General features: G+C 42.9%; 1 pseudogene; it reads right to left on the bottom strand.

Moving 5' to 3' along the window:
• The window catches only part of LOC101320320 (large ribosomal subunit protein eL6 pseudogene), a 101,103-nt pseudogene extending 83,726 nt beyond the window's left edge, over positions 1-17,377 (bottom strand).
• Between the last annotated feature and the right edge of the window lie 453 nt (positions 17,378-17,830).

Raw genomic sequence — 17,830 nt, 5'->3', positions numbered from 1 at the left:
TAAAGATGCAGTTTCTATTATCTTCATGGTTATATTTTAATATGAAACGTGCAAATATGTGTTTTATATTTATGTCGGGAAAAGGAGAATCAAATAGGCCTGTTTCTATTTCTGCTTCTTCGAATTCCTATAGTTGAAGAGTTTCACTGTTTGGTTGACTTATCACCGGGACCAGAATGCCAGGTGGGGCTTTGAGGAAGAAATAGTTAACTTGGATAGGACTGTCCTTGCCCCAAATCAAACTTGCTGAGGTAACACGAATGCCTTCTCTCTTCACACCCAGTGCCACTTTTTTGCACACAAGTCTACCTTCTATATTTTAAGTATATAGTATTAAAAGGCACAAGCCATGTCTAGTTTCTCTGCCATTCTATGCTAGGACTTGGGATGGGGAGATAGTATTTGATGACAGTAATGAGACTGATAAAGGGGACACTACTGTCAAAACCCTAACCATTCCCCCAAGGCACGTGGCTGTTTCTCAGCCAGCTGAGGTTGTACTCGCTCACGTACCCTGCCCCCGCTGCCCCTTAGGTCTATGAGCAGGGATAATTTCTGAAGCATTTTAGCCAAGATAGCTCTAGCACTCACAATTTAGAATGGGCACCAGTGGGACTGTTAGAGCAGGGCCCTGAAGCTTCTGGCTGTGCTGGGGGCCCATGACCCCGTTAGTTGCCGAATCCTGGGGAAGGTCTTGGGGATGGGCTTGGCAGGGGTGGAGGAGGGCATTTCAGAGTCTCTGAGCTATAGCAACTGAACAATTAGTACAGCCAGTGTGCCTAGGCTGAATGTCACCCTAAGAGCATCTGTAGTGAGTGAGGTGAAGCTTAGAGCCACACGATTAAATGTCCTCTGTGTGCTCATCACTGGGGTGGGCAAAGGGGCTGTAAAGATGAAAGAAACCCCATCTCAGCACTTGACTCCAGCCAGTGGAGTGGATCACATCTTTCTCTACACAGCTGATTCCACCTCATCCTTCAGACCTCCCACCGCCTCCTGTTCACTTCCATCACAGCGCCCACCTCGATGTGGGGTTTAAATACATGCATTTGTAGGTGGATGTGTGTGGGTGGATGTGCCTATAGTCAGGCGCCCCAGTAGACATGAGCTGCATGTATCCTCAGCTCCCATCAAGGTGCCTCACACTTAGTAGGCACAGAAAAGCAATATTTGTTGAAGAAAGAATCAGTGGTCACAAAGGGATTATCCGAGTACAGTAAAACCATCAAAAATCATTAACTATCGATTCTGTGAGAGACACATCTGTATACACCAGAAATGTAACATAAAATGCTGGTTTCAAACTTGTCCTTTAAACATGTCTTGGATCACCAGGGGTGCGCTAGTTTCTGGGCCCACCACGGATGGCTCTCCTGATAGGACTCCAATAGGACCTGGGACTAGGAAAGAGTGTGTGTTTCCTGTTAATAACCAGATAAGTGACACCACCAAAATGCTGGCTATTTAAAAGATTAGGCTACTCAAAATCCCTGCAGGTGGCCAGCTGTATGAATGACCCAAACTTTCATGAACCCATTTAAGTCATTGGAGGAAATCACACTTTTAAGTCTCGGCAAAGATTCCCTTTGGGATCAGCCTGAGTTAATGGGTTTTTGTTTTTTGTTTTCCTCCATTCATTTGACTCATTTCATTGATCCTTGCAAACAAGACAGACATAGCCCTTTGATATTTTCCCTCGGCCTTTATTAACTGTTTGAGTCCCCCAGATCTCAAAAGTAAAAAGGAAAGAGTGGGCTGATCAAGGTTGAGAAAGCGCCACATGGGCAACTTTTGCACACTCTTCCATCAAGTTTCACGAGTCTCGAAGGAAATCGGAAGACTTGCGTTCAGAAAAGGGATCTTGCTGGTGTCCACACGCCCTCCCTCTCGGCTCCCCCCAACCCCTACCAGTTCCTACCCTACTCCCCAACACCAGATTCTCCAGCTCCACCCTTCCTTTCAGTTGCCCTGAAGGGGAGGACATGAGTCAGCATTCAGACTTGAAAGTGTGAGCTGCCTCTGAGTCCTCAGAATGTAATCATTTCAGAAAATCTAGGACAGACAACTACAGAGAAAGTCACCTTCCCCACCTCCGTCTCTTCTGTGGCCAGACATATACTCCCACTCTCTGAATGCAGCTTTAGCTGGGGTTGAACTTTAACCTGAAAAAAAAAAAAAATATGGGAAGGAGGGGGCTAGAGACCAGCAGGGACAGCCATCGCCCAAGTGCAGTTGGCTGAACAACTTTTGCAGAGAACTCCAGCAGTTAGTTTACCACTTTAAACATCTGGTGTTTGGCCGTGTTCATGTTCAGCCTGGAATTAAAAAAAAAAAAAAGATCGAAGAAAAAAAGTCAGTCTCACTCCTGATCTTCGAAGCCAGAATGAATTTTCTATTCTTCCAGAAGAGGAAGTACTTTGGAATTCCCTCCAGGTATCTTGTTAAAACATCCAAGCACACCTTTAGACCCATGCTTTTTGGAAGGGAACCGACTTTATTGATACATTTTTTTTTTGTTCATCCAGCTTTCTATCGGTCTCTACGTCCAGGTTTTTACTTTGCGCTGGAAAAAGAACTTCAGTAAGTGTCTCTCGCCCTCCCAGAGTGACTTCTTTGTCTTGGCTTTGGGAGAAAAGGCAAACAGACTCACACAGGGGGTTGTGCAGACTTTATCATGGATCAGACAGCTCAGAAGAAAAGCTACTTTAGACTTCTTAAGATTCAACCTGTTCAGGATTAGGAGAAAGCCAAGACCGCACCGGCTCTTGTGAGCAACAATCTGGCAAAAAGTAATTTGGAAAATTATGTTTCTTCGGCTACAGAAAGGGAGAGAATGGCTGAGCTCTTGATAAAGTCCTTAGCTGCTGGGCTTCTATTGCGCAGTCTCTGGTTCTTGTTTGAAGGGTCTCCTCCTTTCCGTCATGCAATTAGCCAACCAGGCTGGGTTTGGAAAGGGAGAGTGAGTTTCGAAGGCTGCCAGTACAGCTGTTGAGTTCCTATTTCCAAGTATCTTGTTGGCAAAAGAGACAGGAAGCGCTCTCACTGCACTTTTATTTAACCAACTGATCTTGGATGTAACCGACATGCTTTCTGAGCAAAGAGAAACTCAGACCTTGCTCGGGCTTTGACAGGGTCCTGGGGAAACTGGGAGAAGAGCAGCAGAGCTCCCTCCTTCTGAGGAATTCTGGAGACACACACCTCTGTAATGTTGCTGGAAGCCGGGAGACCTCCTACTGCGTGAGAAAGGCGAGGCTCCAAAGACAAGAGCCCCAGCCAGTTAGTGGCCGATGGAAGTAGACTTCACTGCTCCTTCTGTCGATCTATCTTGGTCTCTCCCATCACACTGTTTCCAACTGTGCTTTCATTTTGAACGGGGTGAGGCTAGCCAGGCTGTGATAGATCTCTGCCAGGAGAGTGGTTTTGCAGTGCTCGAAGGAAGAGGTGTGTGTGAGCCTGTGTGTGTGTGTGTGTCCAGAGGATGGAAGTATCCAAAATTATAGAAACGTGATCTAAACGGTTTCACACTGTAGAACACAGCATGTACTTTAAACTTATGGGCAACTTATTACTCTCGGTATGAACCGAGTTGGCCTGGGGGGCAGTTCAACGCAGTAAGTTTTCTTGGGCCTTACTCTGTGCCTGCGAGGTGCATATGACTCTGGGTGACTCCAAAGATGAGTAAGACCTGGGTTCTGCCATTTTGAATTTCACAGCCATTTCTCTGGCCCTAGATGGACCACAATGCTACAATGGGGTGAACACGGCATGTGTTGGGAGGAGTGAGGAGGAGCCCTGTTTGCTCAGGAATCTGGGAGGAGGTTGGCCTGCTCTGCACTTTGGAGCTCAAGGAAACAGAGCGATCGTGACCTGAAGGTCTTAGGCAGTCGGCTTCAGAACTGGCTTCCGAGGAGTATCTACACTGCGTGTGGAGTAGAGCAAAGGACTCGCTAACACATGGCTTGTTCCTTTTCCCTTTGCCTTTCCTCCTACATGTTTTTGGGGGGTTTTTCGAGGAGTTGTGCACGGTTAGTTCAAGGGGTGACTATGAATAGGATAGGCATTTCAGGGGCATTCCCTGCAACCATCTAAATCAAGCAGTAGTCAATGTGTTGGAGAGACGTGAAGTTGGGAATATCCTCTCACAGACGTCAGTGTTTTCCTCCATTTATTTTTATTTGCATTTTTAAACTTTTTATTTTATATTGGAGTATAGTTGATTAACAATGTTGTGTTAGTTTCAGGTGCACATCAAAGTGATTCATTTATACATATACATGTATCTATTCTTTTTCAAATTCTTTTCCCATTTAGGTTGTCACATAACATTAAGCGGCGTTCCCTGTGCTACACAGTAGCTCCTTGTTGGTTATCCATTTTAAATACAGCAGTGTGCACATGTCTATCCCAAACTCCCTAACTATCCCTTCCCCGCCACTCTTCCCCCTGGTAACCATAAGTCCGTTCTCTAAGTCTGTGAGTCTGTTTCTGCTTTGTAAGTAAGTTCATTTGTATCATTTTCTTTTTTAGATTCTGCATATAAGAAATATGATATTTCTCTTTATTTGTATTTATACTTTATTTTACATGTATATAAATATGTACGTGTGTGTATGTGTATGTATTTTTTGGGGGGCATGGTCATTCCCAAAGGATAATATACTTATGAGGGAATTAAAGTCAATCAGGGACTTCCCTGGTGGCGCAGTGGTTAAGAATCCGCCTGCCAATCCAGGGGACGTGGGTTTGAACCCTGGTCTGGGAAGATCCCACATGCTGCAGAGCAGCTAAGCCCGTGCACCACAACTACTGAGCCTGAGCTCTAGAGCCCATGAGCCACAACTACTGAGCCCGTGTGCCACAACTACTGAAGCCTGCGTGCCTAGAGCCCGTGCTCAGCAATAAGAGAAGCCACCGCAGTGAGAAGCCCGCACACTGCAACAAAGAGTAGCCCGCACTCACCACAACTAGGGAAAGCCTGCGTGCAGCAACGAAGACCCAATGCAGCCAAAAATAAATAAATAAATTTATAATAAAATGAAGTCAATCAAAGATTTTTCTGTAGAACTTGTCCCTTTTAGTTGTTGAAAAGTCATGTTTATGAGATCACTTTGGTTAGTGAGAATCAGCAAGGTCTCTTTGTCTGCCTCCTTCCCTCCCTCCTTCCTACCATCTTTCTTTGCCTATCTTTTGTTTATGTTTTAAGACATCTGGCAGTAGAGTTGAGGCACTCCGGCACTTCAGTTTATCTTTATGGATGGTATGACTTTTAAACTAAAGACCCAGTGAAATCCCCATTCAACGTAAACACAAAGTAAGTGTCAGATGTTAAAAAAGATCATTTTCAGAATTGTAAATTCTTAAAGTGGGGAATTCTCAATATTAGTAACATTCATTGAGGGCTGAGAATGTTCATACTGCTGTTGTTCCTGACACTGTGGTCTTTGCAGAGAATTTAAGTGCCAAACCCATCAGAATGGCAAAAACAAAAAAAACACAAAAAAACCTGATCTCACCTGACAGTCCTGAGTGCTGGTGATTGTATCATGCAATTAGAGCTCAAGTACACTCTGGTGGAGGCTAACCAAGTACACCACCTTGGAAAACTGTCTGGCAGTGTCTTCTGAAGATGACAGTGTGCACACAGTACAGCTCAGCAATTCCACTCCTACATTTATACCCAAGAGAAATGAAAGCATGTGGGCATCAAGAGACACGTCCAAGAATGTTCCCAGCAGCACTATTTGCAATAGCCTCCAAATGGAAACAACCCAAATATCAACAGAAGAACGGATAAATAAATTGCAGTATATTTATACAATGAACAAACTATGACAAACTACAGCAACACAGACAAATCTTACAACAAAGAGAATGTTGAGCAAAATAAGCCAGACACAAAAGAATCTATCCATTATAACTCTAGTTCTACAAAACTTAAAAACAGGTAAAACCAATACATGATTTTAGAAGTCAGGATGATGACTTCATGTACAGGGAGGTAGTGACCTGGAAGGACGATTCGATGGGGCTTCTAAGAGGTTGGTCATGTTTTATTTCTTCATCTGGGTGCTGGTTAAATGTGTTCATTTTATGAAAATTCATTAAGCTTGAAACTTGTGCACTTTTTTTTTTGTATGTTAGAATTTAATAGTTTTTCTTTTTAAATCCCCAAATCAAAATCATGGGTGTGCTCTGTTTGTTTCTGTGAAGGCATCTGTTTTTCACTACTCTCAGGTTTAGGGAAAACTGGTTTTATTTTCCAAATGAAACTTATGGAAGTTTATGTTCCCTATTCAAATTTAAATTGGGCTTAGTATCAAGCAGCATCACGGGTACCAGATTTGAAATGATATTAAATACTTACACAGTAAGTACACATTCTAGCTTCATAGGTCTTATCTTCCTTAACCTCGGAAAGGCATAGGGCATTTATGTTTTGGGACAAGGTAGGGGTGGGGTTACAGGAGGTGGGATGGCCTTAGACAGATGGGTGCTCATGTGAAAAATGAAGGTATTGGTCACTGTGTTCTTGCTGTTTCTTAGCACACGCTTAGCAGTTGGGTCTGTAGGTTTCTCAGTCTTCTCAGAAACTGTGTTGAAACCAGTGTAGGACTGACCATTCAAGAATGATGGAATTAGTCATTTTCAAAGCCCCAAACGTGGTGAGGCTAGTTAAATGATAAACGTGAGCACTGAACACGAGGTCTGTTTTGCACAATGTCTGTTTTGCATAAAAGGTGGATTGTCAGAACTAGGGGCAAAGGCTGAGAGGAAATGCCCAAATAAGAGCATTCCTTTGAGAGGCAGGCAGGCTTGGGCAATGGTTGCTCCCCAGCCTGATACCGCTGGAGTCCAAATTGCCACTGTGGCAAGTGTATCAAGAAGCCCACATCCTGAGAAGTGCAACCCTTGAGGCACACGTAGGGGTCTGTGGAATTTTAAAGTGAGTGTGAGTGAGCGTGTGCGTATGAGTGTGTGGGCGGGTGGAGTGAGGACTGAGCTCTGCTTCAAGGATATTTATAAAGTCCATCTGAATTTCTAGGTTCCATGTCAACAAGGGATGTAGGAATAAAATACCTCATTTGAAAAAAATGTGATAAAGTATTTTCTAAAAAGTTTTCCACAAATAATTATTGTATTTTTGTCCTGTCTAGCCACGATACTATATTTTTCTACTGACGTTTTATTGCATATATGATTCATAGACTCTGTTTCCTTTCTTCCTAATCCCTCTTGAACTCTCTGAGATTTAATTTTCACCCCGACCTCTTTGCCCAAATTGGCTCCTAAAAGTCACCGACTGTCATTGTAACAGCCAGCGTGCTTCCTTCAATCTCATTCTCACTATCTTTTCCGCAGCCCTCACTACTTTTTCCACCCAGGTCTTCTTGGAAAATGTTTGTCCTTTCACATTTTCAGCATTAAACTCTCCTGTTTCCCTGCTAACTTCCCAATTCTCCTGAAGTTTCCCGTCTGCCTCTGGTTCCCCCTCATGTCCCCTGCTACCCTTTGGTCTTCCTCTCTTCTTGCTGGTCCCCATGAGGCACAGAGATTGTCTCCATTCTCATGGCTGCAAGCGCATGAGGCTGATGACTTACAGATTGACAGCTCACGTCCTGCCCCTTGCTCAGGGTTTATTCCCATATCTCTGGCTATTCACTGGTCATTTTCACTTGAACATCTTTCCATCACCTTGTATTCGACAGTCTCTAACTGAGCTCATCACCTTCCCCACAAAACCAGTTCCCCTTCCAAGTTCCTTGTCTCTGCCATGACACCCTTGTCTCACAATTTTTCCAGCTCCCAGCTTTGAAGTCATCTTTAATGCTTCCCTTGCCTTGATCCTGGCCCACCCCATAGCCTCTCCCCATGATGCTCGATATTCACCAAGTTCTACTGATTTCCACCCTCCCCCCAAACATCTTTTACCTTTTTGAGTCCTTTTCATTTCCTAATTTGCATCTTCATCATCTCAGGGCTAGGTCACGGATAGCCCCTTCCCTGCCAACCTGCCCACCTCCGGTCTCCCACCCTCTGATCTGATCTCATCTGCTCAGTTGGTGGATTTTCCTGGCACTCTGAATTTTCTCGTCATTCTCCTGCATCCAGCTTTGGAGGTATCTAATTGTTCATTGCTCTTCCTTGGTTTCAAATTATATAAAAAATTGCTCCTTGAGTGCCAATTATGTGCAGGTGCATGTCAAGCGCTAGACGGTGGGGAATACAATTATGAATGAGTTGCATTGTTCTAGCACTTGAAGGGAGCCCTCACACTCCCACCTCCCTACCCTTCCAAATTGAGAAGATAGAGCGATACCCAAATGATAGAAAGGATGAAGGAATAGGGAGAACCTGGAAAATTGCAAGTGCTGCTTGCGTGCTGGGAATGGAACAGTACGCCCTGGGGACCCAAATACTTATATTTCTGTAGTGATGTGTGCTGATTTCAGAGCTCTTCCTATCTCAAAACTGGAGGGTGGTGAATTCTCCTAAGAACAAGAGAATAATAACTGGCATGGTGAAGAAGACAATGAAAGTTTGCTGTTGATTGTGTTTCCCCTTCTAGGTTATGAGCTTTTTTTTTTTTATTGTGGTACGCGGGCCTCTCACTGTTGTGGCCTCTCCCGTTGCGGAGCACAGGCTCCGGACGCACAGGCTCAGTGGCCATGGCTCACGGGCCCAGCCGCTCCGCGGCATGTGGGATCTTCCCGGACCGGGGCCCGAACCCGTGTCCCCTGCATCGGCAGACGGACTCTCAGCCACTGCGCCACCAGGGAAGCCCTGGGTTATGAACTTTTTGAAGAAGGGACCAGATGGGTGTTTTTCTTTAAATTTCACAGTGCTGAATTAATCTCTGTACACCCAGGAGTTTTTAGCAGATTCCTATTGATTCCTTGTTTGACTGACCAATCCTACTTAATGCTACTGAATCTCTTTGTGACCTCCACCGACTCAGCCAGTCACTGAAGCCCAAGCTCAAGTTCCCTGAAGGTTAATTTTTATACTGTAACAGTGCCAGTGATATGGCAGGCTCTATGCCTTGTTTCAGCTGCACTGGGCCAGTCACACCTACATCCTCCTTCTTCAGAAAAAGGAAAAAGGATAGAATCTTTCGATTCAGTTACACCCAGATGTTGGGGAAGAGCATATTAGGAGAAGATAAAATAACGAAGCAAATTAACTTAAGAGGGAAAGAGGCTAAAAAGGAAGCCGTTGGGTTTGAAAAAACCCTTTTTTTTTAATTTAAAAAGGGAGTGTGACTTTCTACTTCGTTTTTGAAATCACTTTTATTTTCCTAACCATAACAGGTTGCTAAAATCCAGATAAATACTGAGCTAGCTAAACCCTTTGGATAGCTTTGTCCAGGGATGTCTGTCCGAAAAGAGGCCAGGCATCTTGACCCCCAGCACAGACCACTGTGAACCACAGGCAAAAGCAAAGGATTAAAATGCTAGAGATTTTGATTCTATTATTCTTCGGAAATCACCACCCTTGGTCCACCTCTACACCTCATAGAAAACCACTCTTTTCTTGGCCTAATGAGTGTGTAGCTGTCTCTACCAATAGACAGACAAACTGGGCAATGTTTGCCATTGTGTTTAGAAATTTTGCAAAACAACATAATCCATGCTGTACATGAAAACAATACAGACTGCAGTGGTGGGTTAGTTCCTCTGTATAAATCTGATCCTGGATGTGGACACATTTCCCTGGATGTGGACACATTTCCCTGGAAGTATAAGGCAAAACTGTGAAATGAAATGGGGGTATATACTTTCAGGATTGCAGCCAAATCTCAAATACTCATGGCATGGGGAACAAGGGACAGACAAGTCTGGCATGAGTGCTAACTCTTGTCTTTAAGTCAACTGCTTCATCACGTTTCTTAGGTGGCTAGCAAGTTCACACACTGTCTCGAGCTTCATCTTGGCTTACATGGATAAAACATTGGTTCTGTGAGGTCTCTCCCACCTAGTATATTACAAGACAGGGTCCCCGTGTTACCTCTGGTTGAGGTGGCAGGTCTAGTACAACTGATGATAAGAGGGTTGTGGTTTTGTTTGCTTGAAAAAACAGAGAGCTCCCAACATAAGAATGGGCCTAAATCTCATTGCCAGTGATACTTATTTTTTTTAATCTCTATAGGAGTATAATTGCTTTTTATTTTATTTTATTTTATTTTTAACATCTTTATTGGGGTATAATTGCTTTACAATGGTGTGTTAGTTTCTGCTTTATAACAAAGTGAATCAGTTATGCATATACATATGTTCCCATATCTCTTCCCACTTGCGTCTCCCTCCCTCCCACACTCCCTATCCCACCCCTCGAGGTGGTCACAAAGCACCAGCTGATCTCCCTGTGCTACGCGGCTGCTTCCCACTAGCTATCTATTTTACGTTTGGTAGTGTATATATGTCCATGCCACTCTCTTCCTTTGTCACAGCTTACCCTTCCCCCTCCCCATATACTCAAGTCCATTCTCTAGTAGGTCTGTGTCTTAATTCCTGTCTTACCCCTAAGTTCTTCATGACATTTTTTTTTAATTCCATATATATGTGTTAGCATACGGTATTTGTCTTTCTCTTTCTGACTTAATTCACTCTGTATGACAGACTCTAGGTCCATCCACCTCACTACAAATATCTCAATTTCGTTTCTTTTTATGGCTGAGTAATATTCCATTGTATATATGTGCCACATCTTCTTTATCCATTCATCTGTTGATGGACACTTAGGTTGTTTCCATCTCCGGGCTATTGTAAATAGAGCTGCAGTAAACATTTTGGTACATGACTCTTTTTGAATTATGGTTTTCTCAGGGTATATGCCCAGTAGTGGGATTGCTGGGTCATATGGTAGTTCTATTTGTAGTTTTCTAAGGAACCTCCATACTGTTCTCCATAGTGGCTGTACCAATTCACATTCCACCAGCAGTGCAAGAGTGTTCCCTTATCTCCACACCCTCTCCAGCATTTATTGTTTCTAGATTTTTTGATGATGGCCATTCTGACTGGTGTGAGATGATATCTCATTGTAGTTTTGATTTGCATTTCTCTAATGATTAATGATGTTGAGCATTCTTTCATGTGTTTGTTGGCAGTCTGTATATCTTCTTTGGAGAAATGTCTATTTAGGTCTTCTGCCCATTTTTGGATTGAGTTGTTTGTTTTTTTGTTATTGAGCTGCATGAGCTGCTTGTAAATTTTGGAAATTAATCCTTTGTGAGTTGCTTCATTTGCAAATATTTTCTCCCATTCTGAGGGTTGTCTTTTGGTCTTGTTTATGGTTTCCTTTGCTGTGCAAAAGCTTTGAAGTTTCATTAGGTCCCATTTTTTAATTTTTGTTTTTATTTCCATTTCTCTAGGAGGTGAGTCAAAAAGGATCTTGCTGTGATTTATGTCGTAGAGTGTTCTGCCTATGTTTTCCTCTAAGAGTTTAATAGTGTCTGGCCTTACATTTAGGACTTTAATCCATTTTGAGTTTGCTTTTATGTATGGTGTTAGGGAGTGTTCTAATCTCATACTTTTACATGTACCTGTCCAGTTTTCCCAGCACCACTTATTGAAGGGGCTGTCCTTTCTCCACTGTACATTCCTGCCTCCTTTATCAAAGATAAGGTGACCATACGTGCATGGGTTTATCTCTGGGCTTTCTGTCCTGTTCCATTGATCTGTATTTCTGTTTTTCTGCCAGTACCATACTGTCTTGATTACTGTAGCTTTGTACTATAGTCTGAAGTCAGGGAGCCTGATTCCTCCAGCTCCGTTTTTCGTTCTCAAGATTGCTTTGGCTATTCGAGGTCCTTTGTGTTTCCATACAAATTGTGAAATTTTTTGTTCTAGTTCTGTGAAAAATGCCAGTGGTAGTTTGATAGGGATTGCATTGAATCTGTAGATGACTTTGGGTAGTAGAGTCATTTTCACAATGTTGATTCTTCCACTCCAAGAACATGGTATATCTCTGCATCTATTTGTATCATCTTTAATTTCTTTCATCAGTGTCTTATAATTTTCTGCATACAGGTCTTTTGTCTCCTTAGGTAGGTTTATTCCTAGATATTTTATTTTTTTTGTGGAAATGGTAAATGGGAGTGTTTTCTTGATTTCACTTTCAGATTTTTCATCATTAGTGTATAGGAATGCAAGAGATCTCTGTGCATTAATTTTGTATCCTGCTACTTTACCAAATTCATTGATTAGCTCTAGTAGTTTTATGGTAGCATCTTTAGGATTCTCTGTGTATAGTGTCATGTCATCTGCAAACAGTGACAGCTTTAATTCTTCTTTTCCAATTTGGATTACTTTTATTTCCTTTTCTTCTCTGATTGCTGTGGCTAGAACTTCCAAAACTATGCTGAATAAGTGTGGTGAGAGTGGGCAACCTTGTCTTGTTCCTGATCTTAGTGGAAATGCTTTCTGTTTTTCACCATTGAGGATGATGTTGGCTGTGAGTTTGTCATATATGGCCTTTATTATGTTGAGGAAAGTTCCCTCTATGCCTACTTTCTGCAGGGTTTTTATCATAAATGGGTGTTGAATTCTGTCAAAAGCTTTCTCTGCATCTATTGAGATGATCATATGGTTTTTCTCCTTCAATTTGTTAATATGGGGTATCACGTTGATTGATTTGCGTATATCGAAGAATCCTTGCATTCCTCGAATAAACCCCACTTGATCATGGTGTATGATCCTTTTAATGTGCTGTTGGATTCTGTTTGCCAGTATTTTGTTGAGGATTTTTGCATCTATGTTCATCGGTGATATTGGCCTGTAGTTTTCTTTCTTTGTGACATCCTTGTCTGGTTTTGGTATCAGGGTGATGGTGGCCTCGTAGAATGAGTTGGGGAGTGTTCCTCCCTCTGCTATATTTTGGAAGAGTTTGAGAAGGATAGGTGTTAGCTCTTCTCTAAATGTTTGATAGAATTCGCCTGTGAAGCCATCTGGTCCTGGGCTTTTGTTTGTTGGAAGATTTTTAATCACAGTTTCAATTTCAGTGCTTGTGATTGGTCTGTTCATATTTTCTATTTCTTCCTGATTCAGTCTTGGCAGCTTGTGCATTTCTAAGAATTTGTTAATTGCTTCCAGATTGTCCATTTTATTGGCATAGAGTTGCTTGTAGTAATCTCTCATGATCCTTTGTATTTCTGCAGTGTCAGTTGTTACTTCTCCTTTTTCATTTCTAATTCTATTGATTTGAGTCTTCTCCCTTTTCTTCTTGATGAGTCTGGCTAATGGTTTATCAATTTTGTTTATCTTCTCAACGAACCAGCTTTTAGTTTTATTGATATTTGCTATTGTTTCCTTCATTTTTTTTCATTTATTTCTTATCTGATCTTTATGATTTCTTTCCTTCGGCTAACTTTGGGGTATTTTTGTTCTTCTTTCTCTAATTGCTTTAGGTGCCAAGGTTAGGTTGTTTATTTGAGATGTTTCCTGTTTCTTAAGGTAGGATTGTATTGCTATAAACTTCCCTCTTAGAACTGCTTTTGCTGCATTCCATAGGTTTTGGGTCATCGTGTCTCCATTGTCATTTGTTTCTAGGTATTTTTTGATTTCCTCTTTGATTTCTTCAGTGATCACTTCGTTATTAAGTAGTGTATTGTTTAGCCTCCATGTGTTTTTATTTTGTACAGATCTTTTCCTGTAATTGATATCTAGTCTCATAGCATTGTAGTCAGAAAAGATACTTGATACGATTTCAGTTTTCTTAAATTTACCAGGCTTGATTTGTGACCCAAGATATGATCTGTCCTGGAGAATGTTCCATGGGCACTTGAGAAAAATGTGTATTCTGTTGTTATTGGATGGAATGTCCTATAAATATCAATTAAGTCCATCTTGTTTAATGTATCATTTAAAGCTTGTGTTTCTTTATTTATTTTCATTTTGGATGATCTGTCCATTGGTGATAGTGAGGTGTTAAAGTCCCCTACTATGAATGTATTACTGTCGATTTCCCCTTTTATGGCTGTTAGTATTTGCCTTATGTATTGAGGTGCTCCTATGTTGGGTGCATAAATATTTACAATTGTTATATCTTCTTCTTGGGTCGATCCCTTGATCATTATGTAGTGTCCTTCTTTGTCTCTTCTAATAGTCTTTATTTTAAAGTCTATTTTGTCTGATATGAGAATTGCTACTCCAGCTTTCTTTTGGTTTCCATTTGTATGGAATATCTCTTTTCATCCCCTTACTTTCAGTCTGTATGTGTCTCTAGGTCTGAAGTGGGTTTCTTGTAGACAGCATATATGTGGGTCTTGTTTTTGTATCCTTTCAGCCAATCTGTGTCTTTTGGTGGGAGCATTTAGTCTGTTTACATTTAAGGTAATTATCGATATGTATGTTCCTATTCCCATTTTCTTAATTGTTTTGGGTTCCTTATTGTAGGTCTTTTCCTTCTTTTGTGTTTCTTGCCTAGAGCAGTTCCTTTAGCATTTGTTGTAAAGCTGGTTTGGTGGTGCTGAACTCTCTCAGCTTTTGCTTGTCTGTAAAGGTTTTAATTTCTCCATCAAATCTGAATGAGATCCTTGCTGGGTAGAGTAATCTTGGTTACAGGTTTTTCTCCTTCATCACTTTAAATATGTCTTGCCAGTCCCTTCTGGCTTTCAGAGTTTCTGCTGAAAGATCAGCTGTTAACCTTATGGGGATTCCCTTGTGTGTTATTTGTTGTTTTCCCTTGCTGCTTTTAATATGTTTTCTTTGTATTTAATTTTTGACAGTTTGATTAATGTGTCTTGGCGTATTTCTCTTTGGATTTATCCTGTATGGGACTCTCTGTGTTTCCTGGACTTGATTAACTATTTCCTTTCCCATATTAGGGAAGTTTTCAACTATAATCTCTTCAAATATTTTCTCAGTCCCTTTCTTTTTCTCTTCTTTTTCTGGAACCCCTATAATTCGAATGTTGGTGCATTTAATGTTGTCCCAGAGGTCTCTGAGACTGTCCTCAGTTCTTTTCATTCTTTTTTCTCTATTCTGCTCTGCAATAGTTATTTCCACTATTTTATCTTCTAGGTCACTTATCCATTCTTCTGCCTCAGTTATTCTGCTACTGATCCCTTCTAGATCTTTTTAATTTCATTCATTGTGTGGTTCATCGTTGCTTGTTTCATCTTTAGTTCTTCTAGATCCTTTTTAAATGTTTCTTGCATTTTGTCTATTCTATTTCCAAGATTTTGGATCATCTTTACTATCATTATTCTGAATTCTTTTTCAGGTAGACTGCCTATTTCCGCTTCATTTGTTAGGTCTGGTGGGTTTTTACCTTGCTCCTTCATCTGCTGTGTGTTTCTGTGTCTTCTCATTTTGCTTATCTTACTGTGTTTGGGGTCTCCTTTTTGTAGGCTGCAGGTTTGTAGTTCCCGTTGTTTTTGGTGTCTGTCACCAGTGGCTAAAGTTGGTTCAGTGGGTTATGTAGGCTTCCTGGTAGAGGGGACTAGTGCCTGTGTTCTGGTGGATGAGGCTGGATCTTGTCTCTCTGTTGGGCAGGCCCATGTCTGGTGGTGTGTTTTGGGGTGTCTGTGGACTTATTATGATTTTAGGCAGCCTCTCTGCTAATGGGTGGGGTTGTGTTCCTGTCTTGCTAGTTGTTTGGCATAGGGTGTCCAGCACTGTAGCTTGCTGGTCGTTGAGTGAAGCTGGGTGCTGGTGTTGAGATGGAGATCTCTGGGAGATTTTCACCGTTTGATATTATATGGAGCTGGGAGGCCTCTTGTGGACCAGTGTCCTGAAGTTGGCTCTCCCACCTCAGAGGCACAACACTGACTCCCGGCTACAGCACAAGAGCCTTTCATGCACACGGCTCGTAATAAAAGGGATAAAAAGTAGAAAGGAAGGAAAGAAAGGAAGGAAGGAAGGAGGAAAGGAAGGAAGGAAAGAAACAAAGAAAGAAAGGAAGGAAGGAGGGAGGGAAGGAAGGAAGGAAGGAGGAAAGGAAGGAAGGAAGGAAAGAAACAAAGAAAGAAAGAAAGAAGGTAAAATAAAATAAAGATAAAATAAAGTTATTAAAATAAAAAATAATTATTAAGAAAAAAATTTTTAAAAAGAAAGAAAAGAAAAAAAAATGGATGGGTAGATCCCTAGGACAAATGGTGGAAGCAAAGCTATACAGACAAAAATCTCACACAGAAGCATACACATACACACTCACAAAAAGAGGAAAATGGAAAAAAATCCTAAATCTTGCTCTCAAAGTCCACCTCCTCAATCTGGGATGATTCTTTGTCTATTCAGGTATTCTACAGATGCAGGGTACATCAAGTTGATTGTGGAGCTTTAATCCGCTGCTCCTGAGGCTGCTGGGAGAGATTTCCCTTTCTCTTTGTTCTCACAGGTCCTACGGGCTCAGTTTTGGATTGGCCCCGCCTCTGCGTGTAGGTCGCCGGAGGGCGTCTGTTCTTCGCTCAGACAGGACGGGGTTAAAGGAGCAGCTGGTTCGGGGGCTCTGGCTCACTCAGGACCGGAGGAAGGAGGGGTACGGAGTGCGGGGCGAGCCTGCGGCGGCAGAGGCCAGCATGACGTTGAAGCGCCGTGCGTTCTCTCAGGGGAAGTTGTTCCTGGATCCCGGGACCCTGGCAGTGGCGGGCTGCACAGGCTCCCAGGAGGGGAGGTGTGGATAGTGACCTGTGCTCGCACACAGGCTTCTTGGTGGCGGCAGCAGCAGCCTTAGCGTCTCATGCCCGTCTCTAGCGTCCGCGCTTTTAGCCGCGGCTCGTGCCCGTCTCTGGAGCTCCTTTAAGCAGCGCTCTTAATCCCCTCTCCTCGCGCACCAGGAAACAAAGAGGGAAGAAAAAGTCTCTTGCCTCTTCGGCAGGTCCAGACTTTTCCCCGGACTCCCTCCCGGCTAGCCGTGGCGCACTCACCCCCTTCAGGCTGTGTTCACACCAACAACCCCAGTTCTCTCCCTGCGCTCCGACCGAAGCCCGAGCCTCAGCTCCCAGCCCCGCCCGCCCCGGCAGGTGAGCAGACAAGCCTCTCGGGCTGGTTAGCGCCGGTCGGCACCTATCCTCTGTGCGGGAATCTCTCCGCTCTGCCCTCCGCACCCCTGTGGCTGTGCTCTCCTCCACGGCTCCAAAGCTTTCCCCCTCCGCCACCCGCAGTCTCCGCCCGTGAAGGGGCTTCCTAGTGTGGGGAAACCTTTCCTCCTTCACAGCTCCCTCCCACTGGTGCAGGTCCCGTCCCTATTCTTTTGTCTGTATTTATTCTTTTTTCTTTTGCCCTACTTAGGTACGTGAGGACTTTCTTGCCTTTTGGGAGGTCTGAGGTCTTCTGCCAAAGTTCAGTAGGTGTTCTATAGGAGTTGTTCCACGTGTAGATGTTATTTCTGGTGTATCTGTGGGGAGGAAGGTGATCTCCGCGTCTTACTCTTCCGCCATCTTCGTCTCGTCCGGCAGTGATAGACTTTTGTATACAAATATTTGTTGGATTCAGTAGCCAATGAGTTCTTTACTTTCTATTTTCAGTACCGCAGTGATTTTATATAGTTCAAAAAAAAAAAAAAAAAAACAGAAGAAAACAACTCTTAGGCAGAACTTCATGTTTTGAAAGGAAAACACAGGGTACTGGAGAAGTCAAGAGACTCTTTCTATGTTGGAGATGTATCAATAGATAGGACCAGATGATGTGGGGTTTCCTTGAGGGCTTTTTTTTTTTTTTGCTTTTGGCCGCACTGCGGGGCTTTGTGTGATCTTAGTTGCCCACCAGGAATTGAACCCGGGGCCTTGGCGGTGAAAGCGCTGAGTCCTAACCACTGGACCGCCAGGGAAGTCCCCCCTTGAGGGCATTTAAGAGTGTGGAGTTTGGGCTTCCCTGGTGGCACAGTGGTTGAG

Source organism: Tursiops truncatus, chromosome 12, assembly GCF_011762595.2.
Source record: "Tursiops truncatus isolate mTurTru1 chromosome 12, mTurTru1.mat.Y, whole genome shotgun sequence".
NCBI lineage: Eukaryota > Metazoa > Chordata > Mammalia > Artiodactyla > Delphinidae > Tursiops > Tursiops truncatus.
Note: the sequence above shows the minus strand (reverse complement) of the source record. Positions and strands in the feature narration are given on the sequence as shown.